This window comes from Oncorhynchus mykiss, chromosome 2 (assembly GCF_057628025.1).
Source record: "Oncorhynchus mykiss isolate SJ-2025 chromosome 2, ASM5762802v1, whole genome shotgun sequence".
In the NCBI taxonomy this organism is placed as follows: domain Eukaryota; kingdom Metazoa; phylum Chordata; class Actinopteri; order Salmoniformes; family Salmonidae; genus Oncorhynchus; species Oncorhynchus mykiss.
In genome coordinates this window covers 69,868,881-69,889,397 of record NC_143023.1, presented here as the reverse complement: position 1 = coordinate 69,889,397, position 20,517 = coordinate 69,868,881, and the positions used below count along the sequence as shown (strand labels likewise).

The following is a 20,517-nucleotide window of genomic DNA, read 5'->3' as shown; positions in this document are numbered from 1 at the left end:
AAATGATTTGGTCATACTTACAATATGTTCTATTTCTATAGGGTTTAGTATCTCACCTGGCTATTAAGGGTAGTGGGGTTGTGGTCACAATCATTATTTGTCGCTGCTTAAACCAGTTTCCGTAGTGTAGTGGTTATCACGTTCGCCTAACACGCGAAAGGTCCCCGGTTCGAGACCGGGCGGAAACACTTTTTCATACCATTAGGTGGTTATCAATTAAAACGTCACATTGCGGTCCACATGTTGTTTCCACGTTTTTATTATTTTATTTTTTGTATTTATTTAACTATGCAAGATACTGAAATACAGACATTTAATATTCGAACATTAAAATATAAAATGCATAAAAAAGTGTTATTCTACATTACAATTTTAAGAAAAAGTCAAATGTTTGTGCAATATCTTCTAAAAACATTCATCTCCACATTGCGTGGACAATAAAGTTTTTATATTTCTAATATTAAAACATAAACAGATGTGATTAAGTTTGTGCAGAACAGTGCAAGATTAAAAATGAGAATTTAAAAAGTTTAATTGTGTAAACAATTCATGAGATTCAAATATTAAAGACAAAGAAATTATAACTTTGTAGAAAAAGTTGTAACACAAACTCATTGAAGTTGAAAATAATAAAACTTGGATTCTTAAAACAGTGTGTTTGATGTTGTTTCACTAGTGTGACATGAAAGTAGCCCAGTCTGTGTCAGACAGCCGAGATGCTCTTGAGCTGAAGGGCTCGGGCTCACTGATCATTGAATTCACATCTCCTTCATAGTAGAAGGTAATGTCTGGCACAGGGGGCCAGACAAAAACATTCCTCACTCCATGCTCCTGCATGCAAGTGATTTGCACTTCCTCCCAATCACCTTCAGCACCTGGCCTACAAAGGGGCGGTCTTCATAGCTGACAATGACAAAACTGCCTAGACTTTCAGGGTTGACTTGGCCACGGCTGCAGCTTCATCTTGCTGTTCATCAGTGATGGTTTTCTCCTTATGTTGTTCTTCATTGAAGTTCACTTCTACAGCACTGAAACAGGGGTTGCTTGGTCACTTCAAGCAAGACACTTCACTGTGTTTTATTTTCCCTGTCACTGTGGAGGTGACCTCAATCAATCAATAAAGCAATCAAACGTATTTATAAAACACGTTTCATGGTTCCTTTAACTCCAGCGAAGTTGTTTGGCACAGCTTCACCGCAATTAGTGACATCAGTAATCCAAAATAATTTAATACTTGATCCACTCTTCTTGAGTAGTTCGAAGAGTTCCTTGGGAGTCTGCACATCCTCCCCCCGTTGAATGTGTTTGTCTGCACAACGTTTCACAGCCCCACCCACGCCATTTGGTGCCCCCTTCTGGACTTTTCAGAAAAGTTCCAGGTGATTTGTTTGAATCTGGAAATATCCCGCCCGCAGAGTGCTGAGTTGGTACATGTTCTCCGTGTTTCTGTATTGGCTGACGGGACCATCGCTCAGTACATATATGTGATGTGATCTGTTATTAGCTAGACAATTTGACATGGTTCATCAATCAATGTATCCTATCATGTCTGTCACTGCGATTAAACACTATTACAAACAATGTTGAAAAAAGGATAATGTTTTCTAACTTTGTTAGGTAGGCCTACGTTGGGTTAGAGAAAAAAAAGTACATTAGGTCTACTTATTACTATGTTTAGTCAGCTGTACAATTTTCTGCCAGTGGCTTGCAGGGTAAACATCAGCTAAAAGTACATCGGAAAATGCGCCCTTCTGCTGCTTGACTGGGCCCACAAAGGATGGGGAAATGAACCTAAACCACTCATACTTGTCAATTATAGTTATATATATATATATATATATATATATATATATATATATATATATATATCACAGAAATATAACATTTATGGTGGCCAATATTGAGAGATATCACTACCCTCACGTGAGCATCTAGTCGCATTTTGTGACCCTTTGACATTGCGAGTTACATTTTTAATTGGTCGCATCGGTGAAAGCTGCCATTTCTAGCTGGTCACTTCACTAATGATTTTGTTGAAAATGTAATAGATATAATTCGACTGGTCAACAAAGTTGTTTCCGCCCGGTTTCGAACCGGGGACCTTTCGCGTGTGAGGCGAACGTGATAACCACTACACTACGGAAACTGGTGAACTTTATCATGGCCACACACTGTCTTATGCGTCATCATTGTACATTTAACCATTTTATTTATAAAAAATGATTTGGTCATACTTACAATATGTTCTATTTCTATAGGGTTTAGTATCTCACCTGGCTATTAAGGGTAGTGGGGTTGTGGTCACAATCATTATTTGTCGCTACTTAAACCAGTTTCCGTAGTGTAGTGGTTATCACGTTCGCCTAACACGCGAAAGGTCCCCGGTTCGAGACCGGGCGGAAACACTTTTTCATACCATTAGGTGGTTATCAATTAAAACGTCACATTGCGGTCCACATGCTGTTTCCACGTTTTTATTATTTTATTTTTTGTATTTATTTAACTATGCAAGTCAGTTAAGAACAAATTATTATTTACAATGACTGCCTACCAAAAGGCAAAAGGCCTCCTGCGGGAAGGGCCCTGGGATTAAAAAAATTAATACAATATATATAAGGGACAAAACACACATCACAACAAGAGAGACATACAACACTACATAAAGAGAGACCTAAGACAACAACTTGACAAGGCAGCAACACATGACAACACAACATAATAACAACATGTTAGCAACACAACATGGTAGCAGCACAAAAACATGGTACAAACACTATTGGGCAAAGTCAACAGCACAAAGATCAAGAAGGTAAAGACAACAATACATCATACAAAGCAGCCACAACTGTCAGTAAGAGTGTCCATGCCTGAGTCTTTGAATGAAGAGATTGCGATAAAACTGTCCAGTTTGAGTGTTTGTTGCAGATCATTCCAGTCTAGCTGCAGCGAACTGAAAAGAGGAGCAACCCAGGGATGTGTGTGCTTTGGGGACCTTTAATAGAATGTGACTGGCAGAACGGGTGTTGTATGTGGAGAATGAGGGCTGCAGTAGATATCTCAGATAGGGGGGAGTGAGGCCTAAGAGGGTTTTATAAATAAGCATCAACCAGTGGGTCTTGCAATGGGTATACAGAGATGACCAGTTTACAGAAGATTATAGAGTACAGTGGAGCATTGGTGGCAAATTTGATGGCCGAATGGTAAAAAACATCTAGCCGCTAGAGATCACCCTTACCTGCCGATCTATAAATGATGTCTCCGTAATCTAGCATGGGTAGGATGGTCATCTGAATCAGGGTTAGTTTGGCAGCTGGGGTGAAAGAGGAGTGATTACAATAGAGGAAACCAAGTCTAGATTTAACTTTAGCCTGTAGCTTTGATATGTTCTGGGAGAAGGACAGTGCTCTTCTCCCAAGTACTTGTATGCGGTGACTACCTCAAGCTCTAAACCCTCAGAGGTAGAGGTAGTAATAACACCTGTGGGAAGAGGGGAATTCTTCTTACCAAACCACATGACCTTTGTTTTGGAGGTGTTCAGAACAAGGTTAAGGGTAGAGAAAGTTTGTTGGACACTAAGAAAGCTCTGTTGTAAAGCATTTAACACAACATCTGGGGAGAGGCCAGCTGAGTATAAGACTGTATCACCTGCATATAAATGGATGAGAGAGCTTCCTACTGCCTGAGCTATGTTGTTAATGTAAATTGAAAAGAGGGTGGGGCCTAGGATAGAGCCTTGGGGTACTCCCTAGGTGACAGGCAGTGGCCAAGACAGCAGATTTTCTGACTTTATATACTGCATTTAGCTTTATCAGAGTTATACAGCAAGTAACTGCATGCTTTTCATGATCAATAAACATCAATAATGTATTTGGGTTAATGACGTATAAGATTTTCAAAAGTGAAAAAAATGTGAAAAGGGAAAACTGTTTAATTTGAGACACTTTAATGTACCCTTGAGTGTTACCTATGCACTTTCAGAGCTTGTCGCAAAACACATTTTTTATGCTATTGTTAAATTGACCTCCTAAAAAGTAATTCAGTGCCACCATGAAATAAAAATATATATACAAATTATACTGCATCTTTGTTTTTTCACTTTTCACTGGACCACCCCTCATTTTGAATGACTGTCAACTACAATTTTTGTTAAATAAATGAGAAAAAGTGTGAAAAATGTTATGGTTTTCTCTTATAGACTGAGCTTCTTTCTGCATTTTTAAAACAATAACATATTCAAATTGTTTTTTTAAACATTAATAACACTGGTTGTACCAAATTATCATTGCCGGTCACACCGCATGAGTATTTTGTTATGGTGTAATGTTTTAGACAGATCTCTCTCTATTTCCCTCTTAATCAAACACACACACATTGCAGGTTAACATGGTTTCTTATTCAACAACAACAATGCCTTTAATGCTTCGTGAAATACCACAAAAGTGACTCAAATGAGTATCACACAGAAACATTTCATCATGAACATGACAATGAACTTCTAAAAACAGGATTAAAATTGTGCATTATGATGAATTCTTCAAACAATGTTAAAAATAGTGTTAAGAATCATTGTAATAAATGAATATTAAAGATACTGAAATACAGACATTTAATATTCAAACATTAAAATATAAAATGCATAAAAAAGTGTTATTCTACATTACAATTTTAAGAAAAAGTCAAATGTTTGTGCAATATCTTCTAAAAACATTCATCTCCACATTGCGTGGACAATAAAGTTTTTATATTTCTAATATTAAAACATAAACAGATGTGATTAAGTTTGTGCAGAACAGTGCAAGATTAAAAATGAGAATTTAAAAAGTTTAATTGTGTAAACAATTCATGAGATTCAAATATTAAAGACAAAGAAATTATAACTTTGTAGAAAAAGTTGTAACACAAACTCATTGAAGTTGAAAATAATAAAACTTGGATTCTTAAAACAGTGTGTTTGATGTTGTTTCACTAGTGTGACATGAAAGTAGCCCAGTCTGTGTCAGACAGCCGAGATGCTCTTGAGCTGAAGGGCTCGGGCTCACTGATCATTGAATTCACATCTCCTTCATAGTAGAAGGTAATGTCTGGCACAGGGGGCCAGACAAAAACATTCCTCACTCCATGCTCCTGCATGCAAGTGATTTGCACTTCCTCCCAATCACCTTCAGCACCTGGCCTACAAAGGGGCGGTCTTCATAGCTGACAATGACAAAACTGCCTAGACTTTCAGGGTTGACTTGGCCACGGCTGCAGCTTCATCTTGCTGTTCATCAGTGATGGTTTTCTCCTTATGTTGTTCTTCATTGAAGTTCACTTCTACAGCACTGAAACAGGGGTTGCTTGGTCACTTCAAGCAAGACACTTCACTGTGTTTTATTTTCCCTGTCACTGTGGAGGTGACCTCAATCAATCAATAAAGCAATCAAGCGTATTTATAAAACACGTTTCATGGTTCCTTTAACTCCAGCGAAGTTGTTTGGCACAGCTTCACCGCAATTAGTGACATCAGTAATCCAAAATAATTTAATACTTGATCCACTCTTCTTGAGTAGTTCGAAGAGTTCCTTGGGAGTCTGCACATCCTCCCCCCGTTGAATGTGTTTGTCTGCACAACGTTTCACAGCCCCACCCACGCCATTTGGTGCCCCCTTCTGGACTTTTCAGAAAAGTTCCAGGTGATTTGTTTGAATCTGGAAATATCCCGCCCGCAGAGTGCTGAGTTGGTACATGTTCTCCGTGTTTCTGTATTGGCTGACGGGACCATCGCTCAGTACATATATGTGATGTGATCTGTTATTAGCTAGACAATTTGACATGGTTCATCAATCAATGTATCCTATCATGTCTGTCACTGCGATTAAACACTATTACAAACAATGTTGAAAAAAGGATAATGTTTTCTAACTTTGTTAGGTAGGCCTACGTTGGGTTAGAGAAAAAAAAGTACATTAGGTCTACTTATTACTATGTTTAGTCAGCTGTACAATTTTCTGCCAGTAGCTCGCAGGGTAAACATCAGCTAAAAGTACATCGGAAAATGCGCCCTTCTGCTGCTTGACTGGGCCCACAAAGGATGGGGAAATGAACCTAAACCACTCATACTTGTCAATTATAGTTATATATATATATATATATATATATCACAGAAATATAACATTTATGGTGGCCAATATTGAGAGATATCACTACCCTCACGTGAGCATCTAGTCGCATTTTGTGACCCTTTGACATTGCGAGTTACATTTTTAATTGGTCGCATCGGTGAAAGCTGCCATTTCTAGCTGGTCACTTCACTAATGATTTTGTTGAAAATGTAATAGATATAATTCGACTGGTCAACAAAGTTGTTTCCGCCCGGTTTCGAACCGGGGACCTTTCGCGTGTGAGGCGAACGTGATAACCACTACACTACGGAAACTGGTGAACTTTATCATGGCCACACACTGTCTTATGCGTCATCATTGTACATTTAACCATTTTATTTATAAAAAATGATTTGGTCATACTTACAATATGTTCTATTTCTATAGGGTTTAGTATCTCACCTGGCTATTAAGGGTAGTGGGGTTGTGGTCACAATCATTATTTGTCGCTACTTAAACCAGTTTCCGTAGTGTAGTGGTTATCACGTTCGCCTAACACGCGAAAGGTCCCCGGTTCGAGACCGGGCGGAAACACTTTTTCATACCATTAGGTGGTTATCAATTAAAACGTCACATTGCGGTCCACATGCTGTTTCCACGTTTTTATTATTTTATTTTTTGTATTTATTTAACTATGCAAGTCAGTTAAGAACAAATTATTATTTACAATGACTGCCTACCAAAAGGCAAAAGGCCTCCTGCGGGAAGGGCACTGGGATTAAAAAAATTAATACAATATATATAAGGGACAAAACACACATCACAACAAGAGAGACATACAACACTACATAAAGAGAGACCTAAGACAACAACTTGACAAGGCAGCAACACATGACAACACAACATAATAACAACATGTTAGCAACACAACATGGTAGCAGCACAAAAACATGGTACAAACACTATTGGGCAAAGTCAACAGCACAAAGATCAAGAAGGTAAAGACAACAATACATCATACAAAGCAGCCACAACTGTCAGTAAGAGTGTCCATGCCTGAGTCTTTGAATGAAGAGATTGAGATAAAACTGTCCAGTTTGAGTGTTTGTTGCAGATCATTCCAGTCTAGCTGCAGCGAACTGAAAAGAGGAGCAACCCAGGGATGTGTGTGCTTTGGGGACCTTTAATAGAATGTGACTGGCAGAACGGGTGTTGTATGTGGAGAATGAGGGCTGCAGTAGATATCTCAGATAGGGGGGAGTGAGGCCTAAGAGGGTTTTATAAATAAGCATCAACCAGTGGGTCTTGCAATGGGTATACAGAGATGACCAGTTTACAGAAGATTATAGAGTACAGTGGAGCATTGGTGGCAAATTTGATGGCCGAATGGTAAAAAACATCTAGCCGCTAGAGATCACCCTTACCTGCCGATCTATAAATGATGTCTCCGTAATCTAGCATGGGTAGGATGGTCATCTGAATCAGGGTTAGTTTGGCAGCTGGGGTGAAAGAGGAGTGATTACAATAGAGGAAACCAAGTCTAGATTTAACTTTAGCCTGTAGCTTTGATATGTTCTGGGAGAAGGACAGTGCTCTTCTCCCAAGTACTTGTATGCGGTGACTACCTCAAGCTCTAAACCCTCAGAGGTAGAGGTAGTAATAACACCTGTGGGAAGAGGGGAATTCTTCTTACCAAACCACATGACCTTTGTTTTGGAGGTGTTCAGAACAAGGTTAAGGGTAGAGAAAGTTTGTTGGACACTAAGAAAGCTCTGTTGTAAAGCATTTAACACAACATCTGGGGAGAGGCCAGCTGAGTATAAGACTGTATCACCTGCATATAAATGGATGAGAGAGCTTCCTACTGCCTGAGCTATGTTGTTAATGTAAATTGAAAAGAGGGTGGGGCCTAGGATAGAGCCTTGGGGTACTCCCTAGGTGACAGGCAGTGGCCAAGACAGCAGATTTTCTGACTTTATATACTGCATTTAGCTTTATCAGAGTTATACAGCAAGTAACTGCATGCTTTTCATGATCAATAAACATCAATAATGTATTTGGGTTAATGACGTATAAGATTTTCAAAAGTGAAAAAAATGTGAAAAGGGAAAACTGTTTAATTTGAGACACTTTAATGTACCCTTGAGTGTTACCTATGCACTTTCAGAGCTTGTCGCAAAACACATTTTTTATGCTATTGTTAAATTGACCTCCTAAAAAGTAATTCAGTGCCACCATGAAATAAAAATATATATACAAATTATACTGCATCTTTGTTTTTTCACTTTTCACTGGACCACCCCTCATTTTGAATGACTGTCAACTACAATTTTTGTTAAATAAATGAGAAAAAGTGTGAAAAATGTTATGGTTTTCTCTTATAGACTGAGCTTCTTTCTGCATTTTTAAAACAATAACATATTCAAATTGTTTTTTTAAACATTAATAACACTGGTTGTACCAAATTATCATTGCCGGTCACACCGCATGAGTATTTTGTTATGGTGTAATGTTTTAGACAGATCTCTCTCTATTTCCCTCTTAATCAAACACACACACATTGCAGGTTAACATGGTTTCTTATTCAACAACAACAATGCCTTTAATGCTTCGTGAAATACCACAAAAGTGACTCAAATGAGTATCACACAGAAACATTTCATCATGAACATGACAATGAACTTCTAAAAACAGGATTAAAATTGTGCATTATGATGAATTCTTCAAACAATGTTAAAAATAGTGTTAAGAATCATTGTAATAAATGAATATTAAAGATACTGAAATACAGACATTTAATATTCAAACATTAAAATATAAAATGCATAAAAAAGTGTTATTCTACATTACAATTTTAAGAAAAAGTAAAATGTTTGTGCAATATCTTCTAAAAACATTCATCTCCACATTGCGTGGACAATAAAGTTTTTATATTTCTAATATTAAAACATAAACATATGTGATTAAGTTTGTGCAGAACAGTGCAAGATTAAAAATTAGAATTTAAAAAGTTTAATTGTGTAAACAATTCATGAGATTCAAATATTAAAGACAAAGAAATTATAACTTTGTAGAAAAAGTTGTAACACAAACTCATTGAAGTTGAAAATAATAAAACTTGGATTCTTAAAACAGTGTGTTTGATGTTGTTTCACTAGTGTGACATGAAAGTAGCCCAGTCTGTGTCAGACAGCCGAGATGCTCTTGAGCTGAAGGGCTCGGGCTCACTGATCATTGAATTCACATCTCCTTCATAGTAGAAGGTAATGTCTGGCACAGGGGGCCAGACAAAAACATTCCTCACTCCATGCTCCTGCATGCAAGTGATTTGCACTTCCTCCCAATCACCTTCAGCACCTGGCCTACAAAGGGGCGGTCTTCATAGCTGACAATGACAAAACTGCCTAGACTTTCAGGGTTGACTTGGCCACGGCTGCAGCTTCATCTTGCTGTTCATCAGTGATGGCTTTCTCCTTATGTTGTTCTTCATTGAAGTTCACTTCTACAGCACTGAAACAGGGGTTGCTTGGTCACTTCAAGCAAGACACTTCACTGTGTTTTATTTTCCCTGTCACTGTGGAGGTGACCTCAATCAATCAATAAAGCAATCAAGCGTATTTATAAAACACGTTTCATGGTTCCTTTAACTCCAGCGAAGTTGTTTGGCACAGCTTCACCGCAATTAGTGACATCAGTAATCCAAAATAATTTAATACTTGATCCACTCTTCTTGAGTAGTTCGAAGAGTTCCTTGGGAGTCTGCACATCCTCCCCCCGTTGAATGTGTTTGTCTGCACAACGTTTCACAGCCCCACCCACGCCATTTGGTGCCCCCTTCTGGACTTTTCAGAAAAGTTCCAGGTGATTTGTTTGAATCTGGAAATATCCCGCCCGCAGAGTGCTGAGTTGGTACATGTTCTCCGTGTTTCTGTATTGGCTGACGGGACCATCGCTCAGTACATATATGTGATGTGATCTGTTATTAGCTAGACAATTTGACATGGTTCATCAATCAATGTATCCTATCATGTCTGTCACTGCGATTAAACACTATTACAAACAATGTTGAAAAAAGGATAATGTTTTCTAACTTTGTTAGGTAGGCCTACGTTGGGTTAGAGAAAAAAAAGTACATTAGGTCTACTTATTACTATGTTTAGTCAGCTGTACAATTTTCTGCCAGTAGCTCGCAGGGTAAACATCAGCTAAAAGTACATCGGAAAATGCGCCCTTCTGCTGCTTGACTGGGCCCACAAAGGATGGGGAAATGAACCTAAACCACTCATACTTGTCAATTATAGTTATATATATATATATATATATATCACAGAAATATAACATTTATGGTGGCCAATATTGAGAGATATCACTACCCTCACGTGAGCATCTAGTCGCATTTTGTGACCCTTTGACATTGCGAGTTACATTTTTAATTGGTCGCATCGGTGAAAGCTGCCATTTCTAGCTGGTCACTTCACTAATGATTTTGTTGAAAATGTAATAGATATAATTCGACTGGTCAACAAAGTTGTTTCCGCCCGGTTTCGAACCGGGGACCTTTCGCGTGTGAGGCGAACGTGATAACCACTACACTACGGAAACTGGTGAACTTTATCATGGCCACACACTGTCTTATGCGTCATCATTGTACATTTAACCATTTTATTTATAAAAAATGATTTGGTCATACTTACAATATGTTCTATTTCTATAGGGTTTAGTATCTCACCTGGCTATTAAGGGTAGTGGGGTTGTGGTCACAATCATTATTTGTCGCTACTTAAACCAGTTTCCGTAGTGTAGTGGTTATCACGTTCGCCTAACACGCGAAAGGTCCCCGGTTCAAGACCGGGCGGAAACACTTTTTCATACCATTAGGTGGTTATCAATTAAAACGTCACATTGCGGTCCACATGCTGTTTCCACGTTTTTATTATTTTATTTTTTGTATTTATTTAACTATGCAAGTCAGTTAAGAACAAATTATTATTTACAATGACTGCCTACCAAAAGGCAAAAGGCCTCCTGCGGGAAGGGCCCTGGGATTAAAAAAATTAATACAATATATATAAGGGACAAAACACACATCACAACAAGAGAGACATACAACACTACATAAAGAGAGACCTAAGACAACAACTTGACAAGGCAGCAACACATGACAACACAACATAATAACAACATGTTAGCAACACAACATGGTAGCAGCACAAAAACATGGTACAAACACTATTGGGCAAAGTCAACAGCACAAAGATCAAGAAGGTAAAGACAACAATACATCATACAAAGCAGCCACAACTGTCAGTAAGAGTGTCCATGCCTGAGTCTTTGAATGAAGAGATTGAGATAAAACTGTCCAGTTTGAGTGTTTGTTGCAGATCATTCCAGTCTAGCTGCAGCGAACTGAAAAGAGGAGCAACCCAGGGATGTGTGTGCTTTGGGGACCTTTAATAGAATGTGACTGGCAGAACGGGTGTTGTATGTGGAGAATGAGGGCTGCAGTAGATATCTCAGATAGGGGGGAGTGAGGCCTAAGAGGGTTTTATAAATAAGCATCAACCAGTGGGTCTTGCAATGGGTATACAGAGATGACCAGTTTACAGAAGATTATAGAGTACAGTGGAGCATTGGTGGCAAATTTGATGGCCGAATGGTAAAAAACATCTAGCCGCTAGAGATCACCCTTACCTGCCAATCTATAAATGATGTCTCCGTAATCTAGCATGGGTAGGATGGTCATCTGAATCAGGGTTAGTTTGGCAGCTGGGGTGAAAGAGGAGTGATTACAATAGAGGAAACCAAGTCTAGATTTAACTTTAGCCTGTAGCTTTGATATGTTCTGGGAGAAGGACAGTGCTCTTCTCCCAAGTACTTGTATGCGGTGACTACCTCAAGCTCTAAACCCTCAGAGGTAGAGGTAGTAATAACACCTGTGGGAAGAGGGGAATTCTTCTTACCAAACCACATGACCTTTGTTTTGGAGGTGTTCAGAACAAGGTTAAGGGTAGAGAAAGTTTGTTGGACACTAAGAAAGCTCTGTTGTAAAGCATTTAACACAACATCTGGGGAGAGGCCAGCTGAGTATAAGACTGTATCACCTGCATATAAATGGATGAGAGAGCTTCCTACTGCCTGAGCTATGTTGTTAATGTAAATTGAAAAGAGGGTGGGGCCTAGGATAGAGCCTTGGGGTACTCCCTAGGTGACAGGCAGTGGCCAAGACAGCAGATTTTCTGACTTTATATACTGCATTTAGCTTTATCAGAGTTATACAGCAAGTAACTGCATGCTTTTCATGATCAATAAACATCAATAATGTATTTGGGTTAATGACGTATAAGATTTTCAAAAGTGAAAAAAATGTGAAAAGGGAAAACTGTTTAATTTGAGACACTTTAATGTACCCTTGAGTGTTACCTATGCACTTTCAGAGCTTGTCGCAAAACACATTTTTTATGCTATTGTTAAATTGACCTCCTAAAAAGTAATTCAGTGCCACCATGAAATAAAAATATATATAAATTATACTGCATCTTTGTTTTTTCACTTTTCACTGGACCACCCCTCATTTTGAATGACTGTCAACTACAATTTTTGTTAAATAAATGAGAAAAAGTGTGAAAAATGTTATGGTTTTCTCTTATAGACTGAGCTTCTTTCTGCATTTTTAAAACAATAACATATTCAAATTGTTTTTTTAAACATTAATAACACTGGTTGTACCAAATTATCATTGCCGGTCACACCGCATGAGTATTTTGTTATGGTGTAATGTTTTAGACAGATCTCTCTCTATTTCCCTCTTAATCAAACACACACACATTGCAGGTTAACATGGTTTCTTATTCAACAACAACAATGCCTTTAATGCTTCGTGAAATACCACAAAAGTGACTCAAATGAGTATCACACAGAAACATTTCATCATGAACATGACAATGAACTTCTAAAAACAGGATTAAAATTGTGCATTATGATGAATTCTTCAAACAATGTTAAAAATAGTGTTAAGAATCATTGTAATAAATGAATATTAAAGATACTGAAATACAGACATTTAATATTCAAACATTAAAATATAAAATGCATAAAAAAGTGTTATTCTACATTACAATTTTAAGAAAAAGTAAAATGTTTGTGCAATATCTTCTAAAAACATTCATCTCCACATTGCGTGGACAATAAAGTTTTTATATTTCTAATATTAAAACATAAACATATGTGATTAAGTTTGTGCAGAACAGTGCAAGATTAAAAATGAGAATTTAAAAAGTTTAATTGTGTAAACAATTCATGAGATTCAAATATTAAAGACAAAGAAATTATAACTTTGTAGAAAAAGTTGTAACACAAACTCATTGAAGTTGAAAATAATAAAACTTGGATTCTTAAAACAGTGTGTTTGATGTTGTTTCACTAGTGTGACATGAAAGTAGCCCAGTCTGTGTCAGACAGCCGAGATGCTCTTGAGCTGAAGGGCTCGGGCTCACTGATCATTGAATTCACATCTCCTTCATAGTAAAAGGTAATGTCTGGCACAGGGGGCCAGACAAAAACATTCCTCACTCCATGCTCCTGCATGCAAGTGATTTGCACTTCCTCCCAATCACCTTCAGCACCTGGCCTACAAAGGGGCGGTCTTCATAGCTGACAATGACAAAACTGCCTAGACTTTCAGGGTTGACTTGGCCACGGCTGCAGCTTCATCTTGCTGTTCATCAGTGATGGTTTTCTCCTTATGTTGTTCTTCATTGAAGTTCACTTCTACAGCACTGAAACAGGGGTTGCTTGGTCACTTCAAGCAAGACACTTCACTGTGTTTTATTTTCCCTGTCACTGTGGAGGTGACCTCAATCAATCAATAAAGCAATCAAGCGTATTTATAAAACACGTTTCATGGTTCCTTTAACTCCAGCGAAGTTGTTTGGCACAGCTTCACCGCAATTAGTGACATCAGTAATCCAAAATAATTTAATACTTGATCCACTCTTCTTGAGTAGTTCGAAGAGTTCCTTGGGAGTCTGCACATCCTCCCCCCGTTGAATGTGTTTGTCTGCACAACGTTTCACAGCCCCACCCACGCCATTTGGTGCCCCCTTCTGGACTTTTCAGAAAAGTTCCAGGTGATTTGTTTGAATCTGGAAATATCCCGCCCGCAGAGTGCTGAGTTGGTACATGTTCTCCGTGTTTCTGTATTGGCTGACGGGACCATCGCTCAGTACATATATGTGATGTGATCTGTTATTAGCTAGACAATTTGACATGGTTCATCAATCAATGTATCCTATCATGTCTGTCACTGCGATTAAACACTATTACAAACAATGTTGAAAAAAGGATAATGTTTTCTAACTTTGTTAGGTAGGCCTACGTTGGGTTAGAGAAAAAAAAGTACATTAGGTCTACTTATTACTATGTTTAGTCAGCTGTACAATTTTCTGCCAGTAGCTCGCAGGGTAAACATCAGCTAAAAGTACATCGGAAAATGCGCCCTTCTGCTGCTTGACTGGGCCCACAAAGGATGGGGAAATGAACCTAAACCACTCATACTTGTCAATTATAGTTATATATATATATATATATATATATCACAGAAATATAACATTTATGGTGGCCAATATTGAGAGATATCACTACCCTCACGTGAGCATCTAGTCGCATTTTGTGACCCTTTGACATTGCGAGTTACATTTTTAATTGGTCGCATCGGTGAAAGCTGCCATTTCTAGCTGGTCACTTCACTAATGATTTTGTTGAAAATGTAATAGATATAATTCGACTGGTCAACAAAGTTGTTTCCGCCCGGTTTCGAACCGGGGACCTTTCGCGTGTGAGGCGAACGTGATAACCACTACACTACGGAAACTGGTGAACTTTATCATGGCCACACACTGTCTTATGCGTCATCATTGTACATTTAACCATTTTATTTATAAAAAATGATTTGGTCATACTTACAATATGTTCTATTTCTATAGGGTTTAGTATCTCACCTGGCTATTAAGGGTAGTGGGGTTGTGGTCACAATCATTATTTGTCGCTACTTAAACCAGTTTCCGTAGTGTAGTGGTTATCACGTTCGCCTAACACGCGAAAGGTCCCCGGTTCGAGACCGGGCGGAAACACTTTTTCATACCATTAGGTGGTTATCAATTAAAACGTCACATTGCGGTCCACATGCTGTTTCCACGTTTTTATTATTTTATTTTTTGTATTTATTTAACTATGCAAGTCAGTTAAGAACAAATTATTATTTACAATGACTGCCTACCAAAAGGCAAAAGGCCTCCTGCGGGAAGGGCCCTGGGATTAAAAAAATTAATACAATATATATAAGGGACAAAACACACATCACAACAAGAGAGACATACAACACTACATAAAGAGAGACCTAAGACAACAACTTGACAAGGCAGCAACACATGACAACACAACATAATAACAACATGTTAGCAACACAACATGGTAGCAGCACAAAAACATGGTACAAACACTATTGGGCAAAGTCAACAGCACAAAGATCAAGAAGGTAAAGACAACAATACATCATACAAAGCAGCCACAACTGTCAGTAAGAGTGTCCATGCCTGAGTCTTTGAATGAAGAGATTGAGATAAAACTGTCCAGTTTGAGTGTTTGTTGCAGATCATTCCAGTCTAGCTGCAGCGAACTGAAAAGAGGAGCAACCCAGGGATGTGTGTGCTTTGGGGACCTTTAATAGAATGTGACTGGCAGAACGGGTGTTGTATGTGGAGAATGAGGGCTGCAGTAGATATCTCAGATAGGGGGGAGTGAGGCCTAAGAGGGTTTTATAAATAAGCATCAACCAGTGGGTCTTGCAATGGGTATACAGAGATGACCAGTTTACAGAAGATTATAGAGTACAGTGGAGCATTGGTGGCAAATTTGATGGCCGAATGGTAAAAAACATCTAGCCGCTAGAGATCACCCTTACCTGCCGATCTATAAATGATGTCTCCGTAATCTAGCATGGGTAGGATGGTCATCTGAATCAGGGTTAGTTTGGCAGCTGGGGTGAAAGAGGAGTGATTACAATAGAGGAAACCAAGTCTAGATTTAACTTTAGCCTGTAGCTTTGATATGTTCTGGGAGAAGGACAGTGCTCTTCTCCCAAGTACTTGTATGCGGTGACTACCTCAAGCTCTAAACCCTCAGAGGTAGAGGTAGTAATAACACCTGTGGGAAGAGGGGAATTCTTCTTACCAAACCACATGACCTTTGTTTTGGAGGTGTTCAGAACAAGGTTAAGGGTAGAGAAAGTTTGTTGGACACTAAGAAAGCTCTGTTGTAAAGCATTTAACACAACATCTGGGGAGAGGCCAGCTGAGTATAAGACTGTATCACCTGCATATAAATGGATGAGAGAGCTTCCTACTGCCTGAGCTATGTTGTTAATGTAAATTGAAAAGAGGGTGGGGCCTAGGATAGAGCCTTGGGGTACTCCCTAGGTGACAGGCAGTGGCCAAGACAGCAGATTTTCTGACTTTATATACTGCATTTAGCTTTATCAGAGTTATACAGCAAGTAACTGCATGCTTTTCATGATCAATAAACATCAATAATGTATTTGGGTTAATGACGTATAAGATTTTCAAAAGTGAAAAAAATGTGAAAAGGGAAAACTGTTTAATTTGAGACACTTTAATGTACCCTTGAGTGTTACCTATGCACTTTCAGAGCTTGTCGCAAAACACATTTTTTATGCTATTGTTAAATTGACCTCCTAAAAAGTAATTCAGTGCCACCATGAAATAAAAATATATATAAATTATACTGCATCTTTGTTTTTTCACTTTTCACTGGACCACCCCTCATTTTGAATGACTGTCAACTACAATTTTTGTTAAATAAATGAGAAAAAGTGTGAAAAATGTTATGGTTTTCTCTTATAGACTGAGCTTCTTTCTGCATTTTTAAAACAATAACATATTCAAATTGTTTTTTTAAACATTAATAACACTGGTTGTACCAAATTATCATTGCCGGTCACACCGCATGAGTATTTTGTTATGGTGTAATGTTTTAGACAGATCTCTCTCTATTTCCCTCTTAATCAAACACACACACATTGCAGGTTAACATGGTTTCTTATTCAACAACAACAATGCCTTTAATGCTTCGTGAAATACCACAAAAGTGACTCAAATGAGTATCACACAGAAACATTTCATCATGAACATGACAATGAACTTCTAAAAACAGGATTAAAATTGTGCATTATGATGAATTCTTCAAACAATGTTAAAAATAGTGTTAAGAATCATTGTAATAAATGAATATTAAAGATACTGAAATACAGACATTTAATATTCAAACATTAAAATATAAAATGCATAAAAAAGTGTTATTCTACATTACAATTTTAAGAAAAAGTAAAATGTTTGTGCAATATCTTCTAAAAACATTCATCTCCACATTGCGTGGACAATAAAGTTTTTATATTTCTAATATTAAAACATAAACATATGTGATTAAGTTTGTGCAGAACAGTGCAAGATTAAAAATGAGAATTTAAAAAGTTTAATTGTGTAAACAATTCATGAGATTCAAATATTAAAGACAAAGAAATTATAACTTTGTAGAAAAAGTTGTAACACAAACTCATTGAAGTTGAAAATAATAAAACTTGGATTCTTAAAACAGTGTGTTTGATGTTGTTTCACTAGTGTGACATGAAAGTAGCCCAGTCTGTGTCAGACAGCCGAGATGCTCTTGAGCTGAAGGGCTCGGGCTCACTGATCATTGAATTCACATCTCCTTCATAGTAAAAGGTAATGTCTGGCACAGGGGGCCAGACAAAAACATTCCTCACTCCATGCTCCTGCATGCAAGTGATTTGCACTTCCTCCCAATCACCTTCAGCACCTGGCCTACAAAGGGGCGGTCTTCATAGCTGACAATGACAAAACTGCCTAGACTTTCAGGGTTGACTTGGCCACGGCTGCAGCTTCATCTTGCTGTTCATCAGTGATGGTTTTCTCCTTATGTTGTTCTTCATTGAAGTTCACTTCTACAGCACTGAAACAGGGGTTGCTTGGTCACTTCAAGCAAGACACTTCACTGTGTTTTATTTTCCCTGTCACTGTGGAGGTGACCTCAATCAATCAATAAAGCAATCAAGCGTATTTATAAAACACGTTTCATGGTTCCTTTAACTCCAGCGAAGTTGTTTGGCACAGCTTCACCGCAATTAGTGACATCAGTAATCCAAAATAATTTAATACTTGATCCACTCTTCTTGAGTAGTTCGAAGAGTTCCTTGGGAGTCTGCACATCCTCCCCCCGTTGAATGTGTTTGTCTGCACAACGTTTCACAGCCCCACCCACGCCATTTGGTGCCCCCTTCTGGACTTTTCAGAAAAGTTCCAGGTGATTTGTTTGAATCTGGAAATATCCCGCCCGCAGAGTGCTGAGTTGGTACATGTTCTCCGTGTTTCTGTATTGGCTGACGGGACCATCGCTCAGTACATATATGTGATGTGATCTGTTATTAGCTAGACAATTTGACATGGTTCATCAATCAATGTATCCTATCATGTCTGTCACTGCGATTAAACACTATTACAAACAATGTTGAAAAAAGGATAATGTTTTCTAACTTTGTTAGGTAGGCCTACGTTGGGTTAGAGAAAAAAAAGTACATTAGGTCTACTTATTACTATGTTTAGTCAGCTGTACAATTTTCTGCCAGTAGCTCGCAGGGTAAACATCAGCTAAAAGTACATCGGAAAATGCGCCCTTCTGCTGCTTGACTGGGCCCACAAAGGATGGGGAAATGAACCTAAACCACTCATACTTGTCAATTATAGTTATATATATATATATATATATATCACAGAAATATAACATTTATGGTGGCCAATATTGAGAGATATCACTACCCTCACGTGAGCATCTAGTCGCATTTTGTGACCCTTTGACATTGCGAGTTACATTTTTAATTGGTCGCATCGGTGAAAGCTGCCATTTCTAGCTGGTCACTTCACTAATGATTTTGTTGAAAATGTAATAGATATAATTCGACTGGTCAACAAAGTTGTTTCCGCCCGGTTTCGAACCGGGGACCTTTCGCGTGTGAGGCGAACGTGATAACCACTACACTACGGAAACTGGTGAACTTTATCATGGCCACACACTGTCTTATGCGTCATCATTGTACATTTAACCATTTTATTTATAAAAAATGATTTGGTCATACTTACAATATGTTCTATTTCTATAGGGTTTAGTATCTCACCTGGCTATTAAGGGTAGTGGGGTTGTGGTCACAATCATTATTTGTCGCTACTTAAACCAGTTTCCGTAGTGTAGTGGTTATCACGTTCGCCTAACACGCGAAAGGTCCCCGGTTCGAGACCGGGCGGAAACACTTTTTCATACCATTAGGTGGTTATCAATTAAAACGTCACATTGCGGTCCACATGCTGTTTCCACGTTTTTATTATTTTATTTTTTGTATTTATTTAACTATGCAAGTCAGTTAAGAACAAATTATTATTTACAATGACTGCCTACCAAAAGGCAAAAGGCCTCCTGCGGGAAGGGCCCTGGGATTAAAAAAATTAATACAATATATATAAGGGACAAAACACACATCACAACAAGAGAGACATACAACACTACATAAAGAGAGACCTAAGACAACAACTTGACAAGGCAGCAACACATGACAACACAACATAATAACAACATGTTAGCAACACAACATGGTAGCAGCACAAAAACATGGTACAAACACTATTGGGCAAAGTCAACAGCACAAAGATCAAGAAGGTAAAGACAACAATACATCATACAAAGCAGCCACAACTGTCAGTAAGAGTGTCCATGCCTGAGTCTTTGAATGAAGAGATTGAGATAAAACTGTCCAGTTTGAGTGTTTGTTGCAGATCATTCCAGTCTAGCTGCAGCGAACTGAAAAGAGGAGCAACCCAGGGATGTGTGTGCTTTGGGGACCTTTAATAGAATGTGACTGGCAGAACGGGTGTTGTATGTGGAGAATGAGGGCTGCAGTAGATATCTCAGATAGGGGGGAGTGAGGCCTAAGAGGGTTTTATAAATAAGCATCAACCAGTGGGTCTTGCAATGGGTATACAGAGATGACCAGTTTACAGAAGATTATAGAGTACAGTGGAGCATTGGTGGCAAATTTGATGGCCGAATGGTAAAAAACATCTAGCCGCTAGAGATCACCCTTACCTGCCGATCTATAAATGATGTCTCCGTAATCTAGCATGGGTAGGATGGTCATCTGAATCAGGGTTAGTTTGGCAGCTGGGGTGAAAGAGGAGTGATTACAATAGAGGAAACCAAGTCTAGATTTAACTTTAGCCTGTAGCTTTGATATGTTCTGGGAGAAGGACAGTGCTCTTCTCCCAAGTACTTGTATGCGGTGACTACCTCAAGCTCTAAA

The 20,517-nt window shown here is 38.4% G+C and overlaps 11 non-coding genes across 11 annotated transcripts; 6 read left to right on the top strand and 5 right to left on the bottom strand.

The window, feature by feature from the left end:
• The first annotated feature begins 115 nt into the window (after positions 1 to 115).
• On the top strand, positions 116 to 188 carry trnav-aac (transfer RNA valine (anticodon AAC)). The gene has a single exon. It is a non-coding gene; the product is annotated as a tRNA-Val (tRNA).
• Positions 189 to 2,073: 1,885 nt separating this feature from the next.
• Positions 2,074 to 2,146, bottom strand: trnav-cac (transfer RNA valine (anticodon CAC)). The gene has a single exon. It is a non-coding gene; the product is annotated as a tRNA-Val (tRNA).
• A 186-nt stretch (positions 2,147 to 2,332) lies between these two features.
• trnav-aac (transfer RNA valine (anticodon AAC)) lies at positions 2,333 to 2,405 on the top strand. The gene has a single exon. It is a non-coding gene; the product is annotated as a tRNA-Val (tRNA).
• Positions 2,406 to 6,342: 3,937 nt separating this feature from the next.
• On the bottom strand, positions 6,343 to 6,415 carry trnav-cac (transfer RNA valine (anticodon CAC)). The gene has a single exon. It is a non-coding gene; the product is annotated as a tRNA-Val (tRNA).
• Positions 6,416 to 6,601: 186 nt separating this feature from the next.
• trnav-aac (transfer RNA valine (anticodon AAC)) lies at positions 6,602 to 6,674 on the top strand. The gene has a single exon. It is a non-coding gene; the product is annotated as a tRNA-Val (tRNA).
• Positions 6,675 to 10,609: 3,935 nt separating this feature from the next.
• On the bottom strand, positions 10,610 to 10,682 carry trnav-cac (transfer RNA valine (anticodon CAC)). The gene has a single exon. It is a non-coding gene; the product is annotated as a tRNA-Val (tRNA).
• Positions 10,683 to 10,868: 186 nt separating this feature from the next.
• Positions 10,869 to 10,941, top strand: trnav-aac (transfer RNA valine (anticodon AAC)). Its single transcript has one exon. It is a non-coding gene; the product is annotated as a tRNA-Val (tRNA).
• A 3,935-nt stretch (positions 10,942 to 14,876) lies between these two features.
• Positions 14,877 to 14,949, bottom strand: trnav-cac (transfer RNA valine (anticodon CAC)). The gene has a single exon. It is a non-coding gene; the product is annotated as a tRNA-Val (tRNA).
• A 186-nt stretch (positions 14,950 to 15,135) lies between these two features.
• trnav-aac (transfer RNA valine (anticodon AAC)) lies at positions 15,136 to 15,208 on the top strand. Its single transcript has one exon. It is a non-coding gene; the product is annotated as a tRNA-Val (tRNA).
• Positions 15,209 to 19,141: 3,933 nt separating this feature from the next.
• trnav-cac (transfer RNA valine (anticodon CAC)) lies at positions 19,142 to 19,214 on the bottom strand. Its single transcript has one exon. It is a non-coding gene; the product is annotated as a tRNA-Val (tRNA).
• A 186-nt stretch (positions 19,215 to 19,400) lies between these two features.
• Positions 19,401 to 19,473, top strand: trnav-aac (transfer RNA valine (anticodon AAC)). The gene has a single exon. It is a non-coding gene; the product is annotated as a tRNA-Val (tRNA).
• The last annotated feature ends 1,044 nt before the right edge of the window (positions 19,474 to 20,517 follow it).